This window comes from Nicotiana sylvestris, chromosome 1 (genome assembly GCF_000393655.2).
Source record: "Nicotiana sylvestris chromosome 1, ASM39365v2, whole genome shotgun sequence".
NCBI classification, from domain to species: Eukaryota; Viridiplantae; Streptophyta; class Magnoliopsida; order Solanales; family Solanaceae; genus Nicotiana; species Nicotiana sylvestris.
The window spans coordinates 168,548,293-168,565,712 of NC_091057.1; positions in this window are offsets into that span (position 1 = coordinate 168,548,293).

Consider the following 17,420-nt stretch of genomic DNA (forward strand, 5'->3'; position numbering starts at 1 on the left):
TAGGTGATTTTCTTTAGGAAGTGCTAAATTATGGTAAAGAAATACATAGCACTCCCTACATTTAATTTATATTTTTGTATACGACAATCTTTTATTGTAAATTTATTCAACTTTTGTATTTGTATTATAAATATAAATATATATATATATATATATTATATTATAGATGTTCATTTAGTACTCTGTTGTAAATAAGCTTTCTGAAGAAGCTTATTCATATGGGACTCTGCCGTAAATATGGTTATCTATTTAGTACTCTATTGGAAATAAGCTTCCTGAAGAAGCTTATCATTTCGGTACTCCGATATGGATAAATATTACCCCCGGCACAAGATTATCTATATCTGGTACAGTAGCAACTTACAAACAACTTATAAGAAGCTTACACAGCAGCTTGCAGTAGTAGCTTACAAGCAACTTACACAGCATCGTGCAGTAGCAGCTTACACAGCAGCTTCCTTTCTTCTATAAATAGAGGAGATTTCAATTCATTATGTGCATGTATTTGAAGTTGAATAATAAATCTCTCTCTCTCTACTTGTCTTCAGTTTCTTTACTTTAAAATCTTTATTTTATAACACGTTATCAGCACGAGACTCTGTCATCTCGAGCAAATACTTTGAAAGTATCAAAGGCAAAAGCTACGTGTCTTGGGTGCTTGATGCTGAAATTCATCTTAATATGATGAGTCTAGCAGACACAATCAAAGATAAGTTATGCGTTTTACTTGCTATGTATGCTACTGCCACTAAAATAAAATTAAAAAGGTACTTAGGAACCTAGTAAGTGAGCCATAATCATTGGACGAGATTCTGGAGCATTTTATGAATTTTAAAACACTATAATTTGTATATCTTTATATTCTGTTTTTCACTTACTCATTTTCGAATTAAGATTTTAATTTTACTCAAGAAGAGTAATATTGCATAGGAAACTATAAAGTGATGTCATTGTTACATCCATTTATACTCCAGCGGAGTTTGCAAGAAATAAACAACCACCGGAAATGGTTATGTTTCATATATCTCATTGTAACTAAATTTTCGTTAACCACCAGAAGTGGTATATGCCTATGGCCACCAAAAGTGATAATTTAGCCTTTCTATTGTTACAATAGAAGATAAGCTAGAGAAATATTCTCTATGGTACATGTATGCCTCGATTTGCTCCTGAAGTAGCATTATCGTAAAAGAGCTTCTAAGACATCACACAATTTGTGTGATTAATGCGCGTTCAGATAATTATGTTCCGTTCCATGAAAGATGAGAACTTTTGATAAATATTAATCCATTTCCTGAAGTGAATGTGACAATATTAATAAAGCTCGTAAATATGAGCGCGCTATTAATGTAAATATATTATGATTCACCTCCAAGAGGTAATATGATTGAGAGAATATATACTCAATATTTTATATTTTAAATTTGCTACTTGAATAGTAAAACAATTGAATTTTTCTTCTGAAGCAAGAAAATATTATGAAAGTGTGTCTTTTGTGCTTAAATAAAATAATAAGCTATTCAAAGTTATTTTTGAAGCACACTTTCATTCCCTAGAGTGAATGAAGAAATACCACAACTCACCTCCTGAAGAGGTAGAATAACAAAGGATATAAATTTTGTTTTTGTGGCATAAAGATCATTGTCGCACGTTGTCACACCTCCTTTTTACCGCCCCGCGAGGGGTGAAGGGAGTTTTTTCTAATTAAAGGACGATCGAAACAGGATTTATTTATTTATTTCAGAGTCGCCACTTGGGAGATTTAGGGTGTCCCAAGTCACCAATTTTAATCCCGAATCGAGGAAAAGAATGACTCTGTATTACAGTCCGCGAACCAGAAATTCGGATAAGGAATTCTGTTAACCCGGGAGAAGGTATTAGGCATTCCCGAATTCCGTGGTTTTAGCACGGTCGCTCAATTGTCATATTTGGCTCATTTATCTGATTTTTAAACAATTAAGAACTTATATGCAAATTTAACTTTTAAAACCGCTTTTATCATTATTTATTTTATACAAAATTGCAACGTCGTGAAAACGCATCTCGAACCACGCCACAACCAGTGCACACGTGATTTGTTGACGCATTTTGACTTCGTCAAGATCGTGATTTGGGTTACATAAATGTACACCCGTATTTAAGAAAATAACCTTATTAAATATGCGCCAAAATACTACGCGTTATGGTACTATTAGGTAGGACTGTGAATTTTACTAAATCGCCCATCTCGGAATCTAGATATTTTCTTATATTAAAAAAATAAATAAATAAGATTGGAGGACTGCAATTTTTTGTATTATTTATATTTATTTATTTTTTAGCGAGATCCTCCCTTATTTTATAAATACCCTTTAATGACTACATCTTTATTATTACTAAGTTTGTCTATAATTATGAAGTCAAACTCTACATACTTAAAAATAACATATTAATTACTAATTTAAAACAAATATTAATGGAAAGTAATATTACTAAAATTATAATTACAAACAACATGGAATTGTCAAAAAATAAAAATAAAAACTAATTATCCCATAGTTGGATTAAAATTCATATTGCTAGTATGACCTTAAGCTTATTGAAATTAATTATTTACAAATACTGAAAATTGAAAAAAAAAGTTGATTACTAAACCATATTTCTAAAAATTAAACAATTTAACCTTAACTAACATTGTTTTAATTCACATCATGTCCTAATACTTGATTCGCAAACTAATTCATGTTTTAACTGAAATTAACTACATGATTCCGATTAACTTAACGTTGACAAAAAACCTTATGAATAAGGAACTTAGTCAATTTTTGCCAAACTGATTCAATAACGCCATTTTTACGTTATTTCTTCTATTTTGATTATTAAACAGTTTTAATTAGTAATCAGGCTTAAATATATTTCCTAATAATCCGGTTAAGGCGTTATTTAATATATCGCTATAACATGCCTAGTTATGCCAAATGACAGTGATTTACAGAATAATAATACATGAATAATCTAAATACAATACAAAAAATTAAATTAAACTAAATTAAAAATTTAACACTCCATTCTTCATTTCAGCTTACAAAATGCCAAAATTACAGTTGTGTACCTGATATTGTCAATATAAGAAGAAGAAAGTCAGCAACGTAATACGTAACACAGCAACAACAACAATAACCAGCAATAACCAGTCAACGAAAACCCCAGTGATAGATTTGAAAAATTCAAAATAAAATCTAGGAATGCCGAAAATAACGGACAGAAACCAAGGGAAATTTTCATATTTTTGAAAGGCTAGTTAATCTTCAACCCTTAATTTCTACACCTATATACCAGAATATTTATTAGGTGTGTACTACTCTCTCTTCTAATTTTCAACTTTTTTTTTTTAATTTTCTTTGTATGTTTTTTCTTTTCTTGAGAGTTTCAATGTTTTTTCGGAATAAATGTTCAGCTCTTTTTTTCTCTCTAATCTGTTCTCTCTCTATTCTCTGTCTGTCTTCTTATATTTGTCCAAGACCTCCTATATATATCACATTCTCAAACCTTTTAATTAACTAATAAATCAATACTTTTTCCTACCAAACCCATTATTCTTCTCACTCATCCCCATTACATTAAATAAATATATCAACCCCACTCCATTATATTTTGTCCCTCATGCCTACCATAAACAAATACCATATTCTCATCCACTTCATTTTGTCTTGTCCCCCATTTATATTAAACAACTATATCTCCTACACCCCATTACCTTTTGTCCCCCATGCTTAACATAAAGAATTACAAAATGTACAATTCCTAAACTACCCCTCCGACCTTATTGCAATTACTATTTTACCCCTGGACGTGCTGCAATTTACCAAACTACCCTCATCAGTTATAACTAATCAATTAATCAAACTCAACCAAAATATAGCCAATATGACCAATTTCTACACAAATTCAAACAACAAATCACATGAACATGATTTCTTCAACATTTCATCAACAAATCACATGAACACAAATTAAACAACAAAGAACAACTAAAATTTTGATTGAACAATATTTGTAGCAACAAACAAACCTATTTTCAGATTCAACAACAACAACAACAACAACAACAAACAAGTATATTCAAATTTCTAAATTCAATAATATTGAACTTAAAACCAACTCTAACAACATTACAACCAACAATTCCTATATTAAACTTAAACAAGATTATGAGACAAATTCAAGAAATAATCATAAATGATAAACAAGAAATCAAACTATACAAATTTCGGATTCAAGATCAACCAAACAAAGTATGAACATGAATGAAAATATTCAATAACAATAACAAACAAACTTTGTTCAAACTTCGAATTAAACTTAAACAAAACAAATAAACATATTCAAATCACTAATCTTCAAATAATCAACTAATCTTTCTTAAATTAAATCCAACAAAACTTATAACAAAGATGCATGATCCAAAAATTAAAACCAAAACATAACTTCGCATTAAATTACTAAATTAAAAACGAACTTCAAACAAGATGAACACGAACTAAATCTATATTAACAACCAACAACGGATTTGAACGATTTAAACTAATACCTTTCTATATTAAAACTAAATCCTCTTAAAATTAATAAAACAAGCTGAAAAATAATTAAATTGGATCTTCAACTTAAATCTAACAACAATATAATTAAACTAACAATTTTTATCTAAAATAAATAAGAAAACTAAAGCAAACTTATACTAATTCCAAATCTGAAAATATCAAACAAATTATGGATGAAATAAAACTTAGAACAACTAACAGTAAATGACCAACGACGAACATCGAATGAACTCTAAACGAAACCAACGAAACTTGGGAGACGTCGAAGCGACAAACACCATTCGAGGTGAAAGATGAAGAAGTATGCATCAAGAAAAAAACCGGAACGCAGCAGCAGCGCCAGGCAGTGGCGGGCAGCAGCTCGTGAAGCAGCAGCGGCAGCAAGGCGCGGACAGCAGCGGCAGCAAGGCGCGGACAACAGCAAAAACGCAGCAACAGTTGTGGCGTGGCAGCAGCAAAAACGCAGCAACAGCTGCTCGCAACGCCGTGATGTAGCAGAAAATGCAACCATGGGAGCTCGACGAGCTTCATCAATGGCGGATAGGGCTGGGACAGTTGGACGAAGAAGAAGTAGCAGCTATGGGAGCTGAAAAATGCAGCATGAAGTGAGGAAGAAGAAGCAACGACATTCAACGTAAACTTGAAAAAGAAGAAACCCTCGCGATCTTGAAGAGGAAGGAACACATGCAGCGGGTGTATGTGAAGGGGAAAGGGCAGCCATGGATGGTGTGTTTGGATGCTTGAAGAAGAAGAAGAAAAGAGAGAAAGAGAAAGGGGGGGGGGGGCGGATGAGAGAAGGGTTTTTAGGGTTTTCTTCCTTCTTCTTTTTTTGTTTTGTTTTGCTTTGTTTTTTTTCTTTTTTGCAAGATAGGGGGTGTTGGGTTATGGATTGGGTCGACCCAGTTTGAAATGGACCGGGTCATGGGGAAGATTGGACAATTGTTTGGACTTGGGGTTGAAATTTGAAGAAATGGCCCAATCTGATTTTTCTTTGTATTTTTGCTCTTTTTCTTCTTTTATTTTTTCTAGAACTAAATTATAAAAATACTTAAATTATTATTAAGAACTATATTAAGTTATAAAAGCGCAAATTAATTCCCAATAACAATTAACGCCTAATTAAGTAATAATTAAGCATAAAATTGTATATTTGGACATTAAATGCTAAAAATGCAAAAGATGCCTATTTTTGTAATTTTTTAATTTTTGTAAAACAAACTTAATTACTAACAATTGTAGGACCAAATCCTAAATGCAAATGCGACATATTTTTTGTATTTTTTTTTATTAATTTAACAAATAAACATGCACAAACAAATACAAATAATTATCCAAAAATGTCACAAAATTCTCAAAATTGCACACCAAGGAAAATCATTTTATTGTGAATTTTTGGGAGTAATTCTCATATAGGGCAAAAATCACGTGCTCACAGCTGCCCCTCTTTGTCCGAAAACACGAAGGGTTTTCGTGCAAAGATAAAGTGAGCGAATACGAGCGATTTTTGCCCGTTCGAGTACTCCGTGTGAAGCATTTTTTGAAAGATTTTGACCGAACCTTTGCTTCAAAGGTTTCCTACATATCCTGGGCTGAACAGGAATCAGGTCAATATAGTTCGGGAAGTCTTTGTAGCTGGGACTACCATGGGACTGCAATGTTACTGATGTTGCATGCTACTTTTACTGTTTGCTGACCTCCTTATTACACCATGCTTAAAAAATAAGAAGCTAGACTAAGTTAGAAATTACAGAATCTTATATGTCTTCCCCCTTGCTCCAGTTGCCTTGCTTTTTGTCGGCTTGTGTTTCCTCTGGTGCCTTTTTACCAAGACTTCTGGCCCTTTGCTTTTTTGAATACCAGTTTTCATCATTTTGTTTGGTCCGCTGGGGACATGGCTTTCTTCATTAAGCTTTTTGGCGGTTCCTCTGGGGACACGATTCTCTTCATCAGATTTGTTAGGTTGGGCATGATTTAATGTTCACACGCCATTTTTCAAGACGCGTCTTTTCTTTCTTTTGACTCATGCGCTTGAATTTGCGCTGGGACTTCTTGTTGCCACCTTCTACCTTCCGGTACTGGGATTTTTATTGTTCCCTGCTGGGGATTCTTGTTGTAACCTTCTACCTTCCGGTGGGGTTACTAACTTCAAAATCTGCAGTATAAGACTGAAAAGTATTCCTCTCGTTATACAGGTGGGCGCCTGGCTTCAACAAACAACTTTGAAAAATAAACGCCTTTCCTCTCTTCAGGCGGGCTCCTGATTTCAACAACTTTGAAAGTAAACGCCATTCCTCTCTTAGGCGGGCTCCTGACTTCAACAACTTTGAAAATAAAATGCCATTCTTTTCTTTAAGTTGGCGAGATTTCAACAACTTTTAATAATAAAATCATATTCGAGGGCGGATGAACCCAAAATATCCTATTCGGGGGCGGATGAACCCAAAATATCCTATTCGGGGGCGGATGAACCCAAAATATCCTATTCGGGGGCGGATGAACCCAAAATATCCTATTCGGGGGCGGATGAACCCAAAATATCCTATTCGGGGGCGGATGAACCCAAAATATCCTATTCGGGGGCGGATGAACCCAAAATATCCTATTCGGGGGCGGATGAACCCAAAATATCCTATTCGGGGGCGGATGAACCCAAAATATCCTATTCGGGGGCGGATGAACCCAAAATATCCTATTCGGGGGCGGATGAACCCAAAATATCCTATTCGGGGGCGGATGAACCCAAAATATCCTATTCGGGGGCGGATGAACCCAAAATATCCTATTCGGGGGCGGATGAACCCAAAATATCCTATTCGGGGGCGGATGAACCCAAAATATCCTATTCGGGGGCGGATGAACCCAAAATATCCTATTCGGGGGCGGATGAACCCAAAATATCCTATTCGGGGGCGGATGAACCCAAAATATCCTATTCGGGGGCGGATGAACCCAAAATATCCTATTCGGGGGCGGATGAACCCAAAATATCCTATTCGGGGGCGGATGAACCCAAAATATCCTATTCGGGGGCGGATGAACCCAAAATATCCTATTCGGGGGCGGATGAACCCAAAATATCCTATTCGGGGGCGGATGAACCCAAAATATCCTATTCGGGGGCGGATGAACCCAAAATATCCTATTCGGGGGCGGATGAACCCAAAATATCCTATTCGGGGGCGGATGAACCCAAAATATCCTATTCGGGGGCGGATGAACCCAAAATATCCTATTCGGGGGCGGATGAACCCAAAATATCCTATTCGGGGGCGGATGAACCCAAAATATCCTATTCGGGGGCGGATGAACCCAAAATATCCTATTCGGGGGCGGATGAACCCAAAATATCCTATTCGGGGGCGGATGAACCCAAAATATCCTATTCGGGGGCGGATGAACCCAAAATATCCTATTCGGGGGCGGATGAACCCAAAATATCCTATTCGGGGGCGGATGAACCCAAAATATCCTATTCGGGGGCGGATGAACCCAAAATATCCTATTCGGGGGCGGATGAACCCAAAATATCCTATTCGGGGGCGGATGAACCCAAAATATCCTATTCGGGGGCGGATGAACCCAAAATATCCTATTCGGGGGCGGATGAACCCAAAATATCCTATTCGGGGGCGGATGAACCCAAAATATCCTATTCGGGGGCGGATGAACCCAAAATATCCTATTCGGGGGCGGATGAACCCAAAATATCCTATTCGGGGGCGGATGAACCCAAAATATCCTATTCGGGGGCGGATGAACCCAAAATATCCTATTCGGGGGCGGATGAACCCAAAATATCCTATTCGGGGGCGGATGAACCCAAAATATCCTATTCGGGGGCGGATGAACCCAAAATATCCTATTCGGGGGCGGATGAACCCAAAATATCCTATTCGGGGGCGGATGAACCCAAAATATCCTATTCGGGGGCGGATGAACCCAAAATATCCTATTCGGGGGCGGATGAACCCAAAATATCCTATTCGGGGGCGGATGAACCCAAAATATCCTATTCGGGGGCGGATGAACCCAAAATATCCTATTCGGGGGCGGATGAACCCAAAATATCCTATTCGGGGGCGGATGAACCCAAAATATCCTATTCGGGGGCGGATGAACCCAAAATATCCTATTCGGGGGCGGATGAACCCAAAATATCCTATTCGGGGGCGGATGAACCCAAAATATCCTATTCGGGGGCGGATGAACCCAAAATATCCTATTCGGGGGCGGATGAACCCAAAATATCCTATTCGGGGGCGGATGAACCCAAAATATCCTATTCGGGGGCGGATGAACCCAAAATATCCTATTCGGGGGATGGTCTTTCTCCCTTCCCCGTTCTGTGTTTCATTATGTTATCAAAACTTGCTGGGAATTATTTTGTTGTGGGTGAATTTTCCCTTCCTTCCTTCCCCAATTCTGTGTTGTCCGACCCTCTTGGAACTTGATCGAAAATCTGTCGGGGATGCTGCTACATCTTGATGATCTGCTGGGGCCCTCTTCAAATTAAGTCCACAACCTTTCAATTATTGTTTTCCTGTTTTTCTCCAACTTCCCTTGGAAATTTGGTCCTATTGGGATCTAGACCCCTTTCATCATTTGGTCTTGCGACCAACTTCTTTTCTCTTATCGCCTTATCTTTGGCATGTCCTATTCACATTTTGCTTTGCATCATTTTGGCAACTGGTAGTAAGCTCTGAAAATCCTTTTAAAAAACAAATTGCTGGGAAGGTAAAGTCTTTTAAACCAAGAAATGAAAAAGTGATGATTTCAAAAAATAGAAAAAGAAGAAGTCTTTCTGAACAAATGCTGGGGAAAAGGAAAGAAAAGAACTTATCTGAATGATATAACCGATTCCAACGATCATGTCGCGCATTCCAGATTAATCAACCCAGTCTATTTGTATCAATCAACCTTTCGGACGGCCTCATGTTGCTGGGGATAAACATGCACTCAACTCTTTGCCAAATGCGGATCCTTCCCGCCAATCTTGTCTTGTCGCCTCATAGTGCCCTTCGAGGGGTTTTCACTAATAAGACTCTCTCATTTCTCTCAACTCCCGTCGCCTTATGGTGCCTGTGAAGGTTTTCACCAATAAGACTCTCCCATTTTATTTTATTTTTCAGCCGGGGATTGGAGTGCTGCCGATATGACTCTCTCTGTTGGGGATTCTTTCGGCTATCAATTCATTTCCAGCTTATGATCTTCTTCTTTGCTGGGGATCAGAGTGTTATTCCCGACTTCCATTTGCATTGACTTAGCACTTCTCAGATACTGATCGGGAGGTCTTTTTTGGACATCAATAGGGATTTTTGTGTATGGCTGAAAGGAGAAGGGGGTATCAAAAGTTCAAAAATAATTTTTAGGGGTAAAATAGTACAACTCTTGGAATCAAACTTTCTTGCCAAAATTACAAGCGCCAACTTCTGCCCCAGTTTTTCTTGCTCGGGGATTTTTATTTTGTCACACTATGTTACCTTATGCACACTATGTTACACTATGACCGAGCCGTGAGGCGCCTACGTATCCTTCTTTGAGGAATCAGGTCAAACGTAGTTCCCAAGTCCTTTGTTTTTTTTTTGTTCTTATTATCATTACTTTTTTTTTCCTTCTCTTTTTCTTTTATTTTCATTACTGATTCCAAAAGAGAGGTATGAAAGAATAAATAAGGCTCAAAAGGGGAAGCAAAGGTTAAAGTGTTTGGATAGAAGAAATAATTGCCTCCGTCATTTCATTCTCTGATAAATGCTAAGTACAAACAAACAAAAATTACAATTACAAGAAATCATACATAATATCTCTTAACTGTGTCAAAATTGATAGTCATGTCGACGCATTTCCCTTCGATATCTGTTGATCATAAAGCATCATTGGGCTTGCTCTGTTTAGATTGCGATAATCAACACACACCCGGATTTTCCATTTTTTTTTTTTTACACTGGCACCACATTAGCCAACCAATCAGGATATCGAGCGACCCGAATAACCTTAGTATTCAGCTGTTTGGTTACTTCTTCTTTAATCTTCACACTCACGTCGGTTTTGAACTTCCTCAATTTTGCTTGACGGGGGGAAATGTCGGGTCAGTGGGCAATTTTTGAACCACTAGATTGGTGCTTAAACCCGGCATGTCGTCGTATGACCATGCAAAATGTTTTGAATTCAGTAAGTGCTTTGATTAGTTCTTCCCTGATGTTTGGTTCCATGTGGACGCTTATCTTAGCTTCCCTGATGTCATCTGCATCCCCTAGATTGACGGCTTCCGTGTCATTTGAGTTGGGCTCTTTTTTTTTTTTTCAAATTGGCTCAACTCTCTGTTAATTTCTTCGAAGGCTTCATCCTTATCGTATTCCGACTTATCATCACAATCTTGTACTATAAGTTCGAAATCAGATTGATTTGTTTTTTAGACTAGGTTGAAGATCCGTCGTGCATGCCATGTGATTAGAACCGATATAAAGAGAATTGTTCAGAAGAGAAAAATAAGAAGAAAAATTAAAACAAAATAAGGAATGAGAAAAAAAAACTTTCACTTTATTAAAATACGGGATAGCAAGGTTTCACACTTTGGCGAGCACAAGAAAAAATCTGGATTACAACCCTGGAATAATCCAGACAACCAGAAAGAAAATCAGAGCCCACTACCAAGACTCCCTTCGTATAGGAAGAGGAGTAGCCATTCAATTGTTGATTTTTGCTTTCAGCCCCACAAACTGCACATCTGCCTTATTGAACCCTTTTCCAACACCATAACTGGCTTGTCATCCACCTTTTCCAACTATACCACCGCTTTTCCATTGGTTAACTTTTCTTTTGAACAGGCACGGATCATCATCACTGTTTGTGAGGGTTTCTTTAGCTCCCCTCCTTCGTGCGCTAGCTCAATCATGTGGGTTTCAAGGTGTGCCGGCAACGGGTTCTGATTGATGTTGGGTGCTTCTGGTGTCTGAACCTCAATCTTGTTGGTGTCAATAAGATTTTGTACTGCATGTTTCAACTTCCAACACTTCTCGGTATCATGTCCGGGAGCCCCCAAACAATACTCACAGCTTACCGAGTGGTCCATATTTTTGGGAAGGGGATTTGGCAATCTGGGCTCAATAGGACTCAACAAGCCTAACTGCCTTAATTTGTGGAACACAGCAGTATAGGTTTCTCCCAACTCAGTGAATGTTCTTTGTATTCTTTCATTTTTTAAAGCCTGATTTCCCCGGAAACCTGCCCCTTGAGGGTTCCTGTAGGCTCTTGGTGGTGGATAGGTGTTTAGCGGTGGTGTATGTGTGTTCTGGGGAGCCGGCGCGCGCCATTGTGGGCGAACCAGAGGCTGAGTGTATGTTTGGGCTTGGTGCACGGAGAAGTGTGGTTCTTGAGGTGGATAGTAGTGCTGTGGTGGGCTATATGGGTAGTTTGGTTTGTGGGGTCTGGGTTGGTTGTAGTATGGTTTGTCAGACCTGGACCAACTGCTTGCCTCAATCATGGCAATTTCTTCTTTCTTCCTTCTTCCCAGCGCACCTCCCATGCCGCTCTGAATAGCCTGGGTCGTTGCCTTTAGTGCCGAGTAATTCAGGATTTTGTCAGACCTCAGACCCTCTTCTATCATGACCCCTATCTTCACTACTTCGTTGAAGGATTTTCCAACCGTCGTCACTAAGTGACCAAAGTAAGTTGGATCCAGTGTTTGCAAGAAGTAGTCCACCATTTCTCCCTCTCTCATGGGAGGATCAACTCTGGCCGCTTGCTCTCTCCAGCGGAACCCGAACTCGCGAAAACTTTCCCCGGGCTTCTTCCCGGTCCTCAGCAATGTGAGACGGTCAGGGATTATCTCGAGATTGTATTGAAAGTGACCCGCGAAAGCTTGCGCCAGATCATCCCAAGTGTACCATCTGCTGGAATCTTGCCGGGTATACCATTCCAGTGCCGATCCAGTTAAGCTTTGACCGAAATAAGCTATCAGTAGCTCATCTTTGCCGCCTGCCCCTCTCATTTTGCTACAAAAGCCCCGCAAATGCGCCATGGGATCACCGTGCCCTTCATATAAATCAAACTTGGGCATCTTGAACCCAGCCGGGAGTTGGACGTCCGGGAAAGGGCATAGATCCTTGTAGGCCACGCTGACCTGGTTGCCCAATCCGTGCAGGTTCCTGAAGGACTGCTCCAGGCTTTTGAACTTCCTCATTACCTCATCTTGTTCTGGGACCTTAATCGGTTTTTCAATTTCCGTCGGTACCTCCAAGGGTGGATTGTAAGTATGGGGTTCTGGTGCATGGAATGTGGGCTCAGGGGGATAGTATTGCGTATCGTGAGCCTGAAACAACGGCTCGCTGGTTGATCTTTGCAGGGTGGCTGATGCGGGTCCCATAAAAGTGGGAACATTGGGTATTGGGAGAGGTTGATGGGGTGGTGGAGCTTGGGAATCATGGGGGCTTCTCTCCTGAAGATAACGGTGATTCGGGAGGCTGGTTGAGGGGCCAGAGTGAGGGTATTCCGGCATATGCCCCAGTGGTTCAGGGCTCTTTTGTGTTTTGGCCAGAGCGAACTGCATTGCATTCATCTCTAACCCCATCTTTTCTATCTTCTCCATCGCTTTTTTTAACAATTGGCTCAACGGCCTTACTTCCTCGGTACTATTTTCTGAAGTAGTCATGCTTGTTGTTACCGGTCCTTTGGGTCTGGTTCGGTACGGGTGTGTTGCCAGAATGCCTTAACAACTAACTGTCTGGTATTTGGGAAAACAACCAACTTGTTAGCGTCAGAGTTTAACAGATTTGATAATAGCACATTGGGGATGCAATGATCCTAGGCAGTCAATCATTTCTAACATGGTTTGCTTCGAACACATGCGTCATCCCGGCTTGCTTACTTGCCCCTTAAAGTACTTTGGGAACCCCCGTATCTTTATTTTCTTATTTGCCCCGTATTTATATATATATATTTATTATTATTTTTTATTTGTTTTTAGTGGTCGAATCTTATGTGGATTGCCTACGTATCATGTCCCCGCATGAATCAGACCTTGCGTAGTTCGGACCACTAAAAGATAAACAATACTAAACATTTTTTTTTCAATTTTCATATTATAACAAATTGGGTTTCAAAGGTTTGAAGATGACCTACAAACTGGAAAATCAAACAACCCACATATTCCGATTAAAAGATTTACAAACTCCAAAACAAATGGCCAGCTTCCTTCTCCGTTTGACAAATGCAACGGAACGGTTATTTTTGCAAACGTGGCCCCTTCCGAATTCCACATGAATTTTGAGGTCGGGGAGGATTATTTCATGACACTTTACAAACTTGTCCGTTCTTTTACGAAAACAGCCTTTCGACAACTGAAAGATACTCTAAGGCTATTTCGGCAAGAACGGTTTAAGACGCGGCCGAAGCTGGCTCGGCTTGTTTTTGACAAAAAATCCAAACGGTATTCACCTGACCGCTGACTCTTTTTCTTTTCAAATTACAATAAAAACTTGGTGTTGCAAACACGGCCCTTCAGCGCCTCGGGGACGAAGATTTATAGGGTTGTGTGGGTCCACTAGACCAAATCTTAAACATGACCCGAAAAGTGGTTGTTTATGCAAAGTCAGCCCTCCGGCATCCCTTTCGGGAACATTCGGCTATTTTGACAAAACAACATCACCCGACTTATTCATGACAAAATTAAAATTTGACTTTTTTTTTTTTTTTAGCAAAAGGGGAGGTTGGACCCGATGAGGGTTGCCTACGTATCTCACATCCGGTGAGAATCAAACCCGCGTAGTTCGGGGCAGATCATGATTAAGTAAATAAACTAATTATTATATTATTTTTTTTTTGGAATTTGTGAAAGAACTGCTTTAAAAGAAGGAAGTATTTTTTCGGAGTTTTGATTGATTGTTTTTTTTTTTTGTTTTTTGAAAGAAAGACTTTTAAGAATTCCTTTTCTTTTGACTTGAACTTCGAGAATTTCAAAAGTAAAAGGAAGATATTTTTTGTCTGAATTTTCATTTGTTTTCTCTTATTCTAAAGAAGAAAGAAAATATTTTTTTTTTGGAATTTTACCTTTAATAAAAGAAATGCTTCTAAAGAAATATTTTTGAATTTTGAATTTTCTTTTCAATTTGAAAGAAGAATCAAAATATTTTCGGATTTTTTTTAAAAGAAAAATATTTTTATTTTTATTTTATTTATTTATTTATTTTAACCAAAAACAATTAAAAAGACTTTCTAAAGAAATCAATAATGGAAAATAAAGATATATATATATATATATATATTGGAAATAAAGAAAAAAAATTTGGATTTATATATATATATATATTTGCAGCAAATAATAAAATCACTTTCAACGCCCGACTCTTTTATTTTTTATTTTTTATTTTTTATTGGCATTTTCATAAAAAAAAACTATTTTAAAAATAAGACTCTTTTTTCATTTTCATTTTCATGGCAAGACAAACTATTTTTTTCTATTTTTTTTCTAATAGGACATTTTTTTTTCTCAAAATTTCGGCAGAGTTTTGACAGTATTTGGGTATTGGTTTTTTTCAAAAATAAACAATCAATTCCCTAACCGCTATTTTTTTTTCAATTTCAAAATATTATTCCTGATATTCACAAGTCAGTCAACACACAAGTCTGAATCAAATAAATGCGCAAGTAGTAGCAAGTAAGATGCATCAGGATGGTAATTTTCATTTTTGGTACACCTGTCCTAGACAGACCCAACCCCTGTGTTGAGTCTCCAAAGTCAAATGCACGTGATGCAAACAAACGTTCCTACTAGGGATCCGGCATGAAGCTGAGTTATTCTAGGTTCATAACCTGGGTATTTGTTCTAGACTGTGTACCCGAGCGGACAACTCGAGTCGAGGAGGGGGCTACGTACCGGGGACCCGCGGGGTCGTCCGGCTTTGTAACTTGTCCGGCCTCTTTCTTATTTCAGGTATTGACACTAACAGAATAGGGAGTCTCGACCAGCGAGCTTCTCCCCGGAGGTAAGAAGAGAAGGGTTTCGGCACAGTTTATATACAGTTCAAATAATATCAAAGCGGTAAAAACATCATTTAGCACATTGAGCCCAGACATATAACAAAATCAGATAAAACCAAATATAAAAATTTATCTAAGCTCGAATTTCTAACCCTGAACCAGTGGTTCTGGGTCATTTTTCCCCAGCAGAGTCGCCAGAGCTGTCACACCTCCTTTTTACCGCCCCGCGAGGGGTGAAGGGAGTTTTTTCTAATTAAAGGACGATCGAAATAGGATTTATTTATTTATTTCAGAGTCGCCACTTGGGAGATTTAGGGTGTCCCAAGTCACCAATTTTAATCCCGAATCGAGGAAAAGAATGACTCTGTATTACAGTCCGCGAACCAGAAATCCGGATAAGGAATTCTGTTAACCCGGGAGAAGGTATTAGGCATTCCCGAATTCCGTGGTTTTAGCACGGTCGCTCAATTGTCATATTTGGCTCATTTATCTGATTTTTAAACAATTAAGAACTTATATGCAAATTTAACTTTTAAAACCGCTTTTATCATTATTTATTTTATACAAAATTGCAACGTCGTGAAAACGCATCTCGAACCACGCCACAACCAGTGCACACGTGATTTGTTGACGCATTTTGACTTCGTCAAGATCGTGATTTGGGTTACATAAATGTACACCCGTATTTAAGAAAATAACCTTATTAAATATGCGCCAAAATACTACGCGTTATGGTACTATTAGGTAGGACTGTGAATTTTACTAAATCGCCCATCTCGGAATCTAGATATTTTCTTATATTAAAAAAATAAATAAATAAGATTGGAGGACTGCAATTTTTTGTATTATTTATATTTATTTATTTTTTAGCGAGATCCTCCCTTATTTTATGAATACCCTTTAATGACTACATCTTTATTATTACTAAGTTTGTCTATAATTATGAAGTCAATCTCTACATACTTAAAAATAACATATTAATTACTAATTTAAAACAAATATTAATGGAAAGTAATATTACTAAAATTATAATTACAAACAACATGGAATTGTCAAAAAAAAAAAAACTAATTATCCCATAGTTGGATTAAAATTCATATTGTTAGTATGACCTTAAGCTTATTGAAATTAATTATTTACAAATACTGAAAATTGAAAAAAAACTTGATTACTAAACCATATTTCTAAAAAATTAAACAATTTAACCTTAACTAACATTGTTTTAATTCACATCATGTCCTAATACTTGATTCGCAAACTAATTCATGTTTTAACTGAAATTAACTACATGATTCCGATTAACTTAACGTTGACAAAAAATCTTATGAATAAGGAACTTAGTCAATTTTTGCCAAACTGATTCAATAACGCCATTTTTTATGTTATTTCTTCTATTTTGATTATTAAACAGTTTTAATTAGTAATCAGGCTTAAATATATTTCCTAATAATCCGGTTAAGGCGTTATTTAATATATCGCTATAACATGCCTAGTTATGCCAAATGACAGTGATTTACAGAATAATAATACATGAATAATCTAAATACAATACAAAAAAAATTAAACTAAATTAAAAATTTAACACTCCATTCTTCATTTCAGCTTACAAAATGCCAAAATTACAGTTGTGTACCTGATATTGTCAATATAAGAAGAAGAAAGTCAGCAACGTAATACGTAACACAGCAACAACAACAATAACCAGCAATAACCAGTCAACGAAAATCCCCAGTGACAGATTTGAAAAATTCAAAATAAAATCCAGGAATGCCGAAAATAACGGACAGAAACCAAGGGAAATTTTCAGATTTTTGAAAGGCTAGTTAATCTTCAACCCTTAATTTCTACACCTGTATACCAGAATAT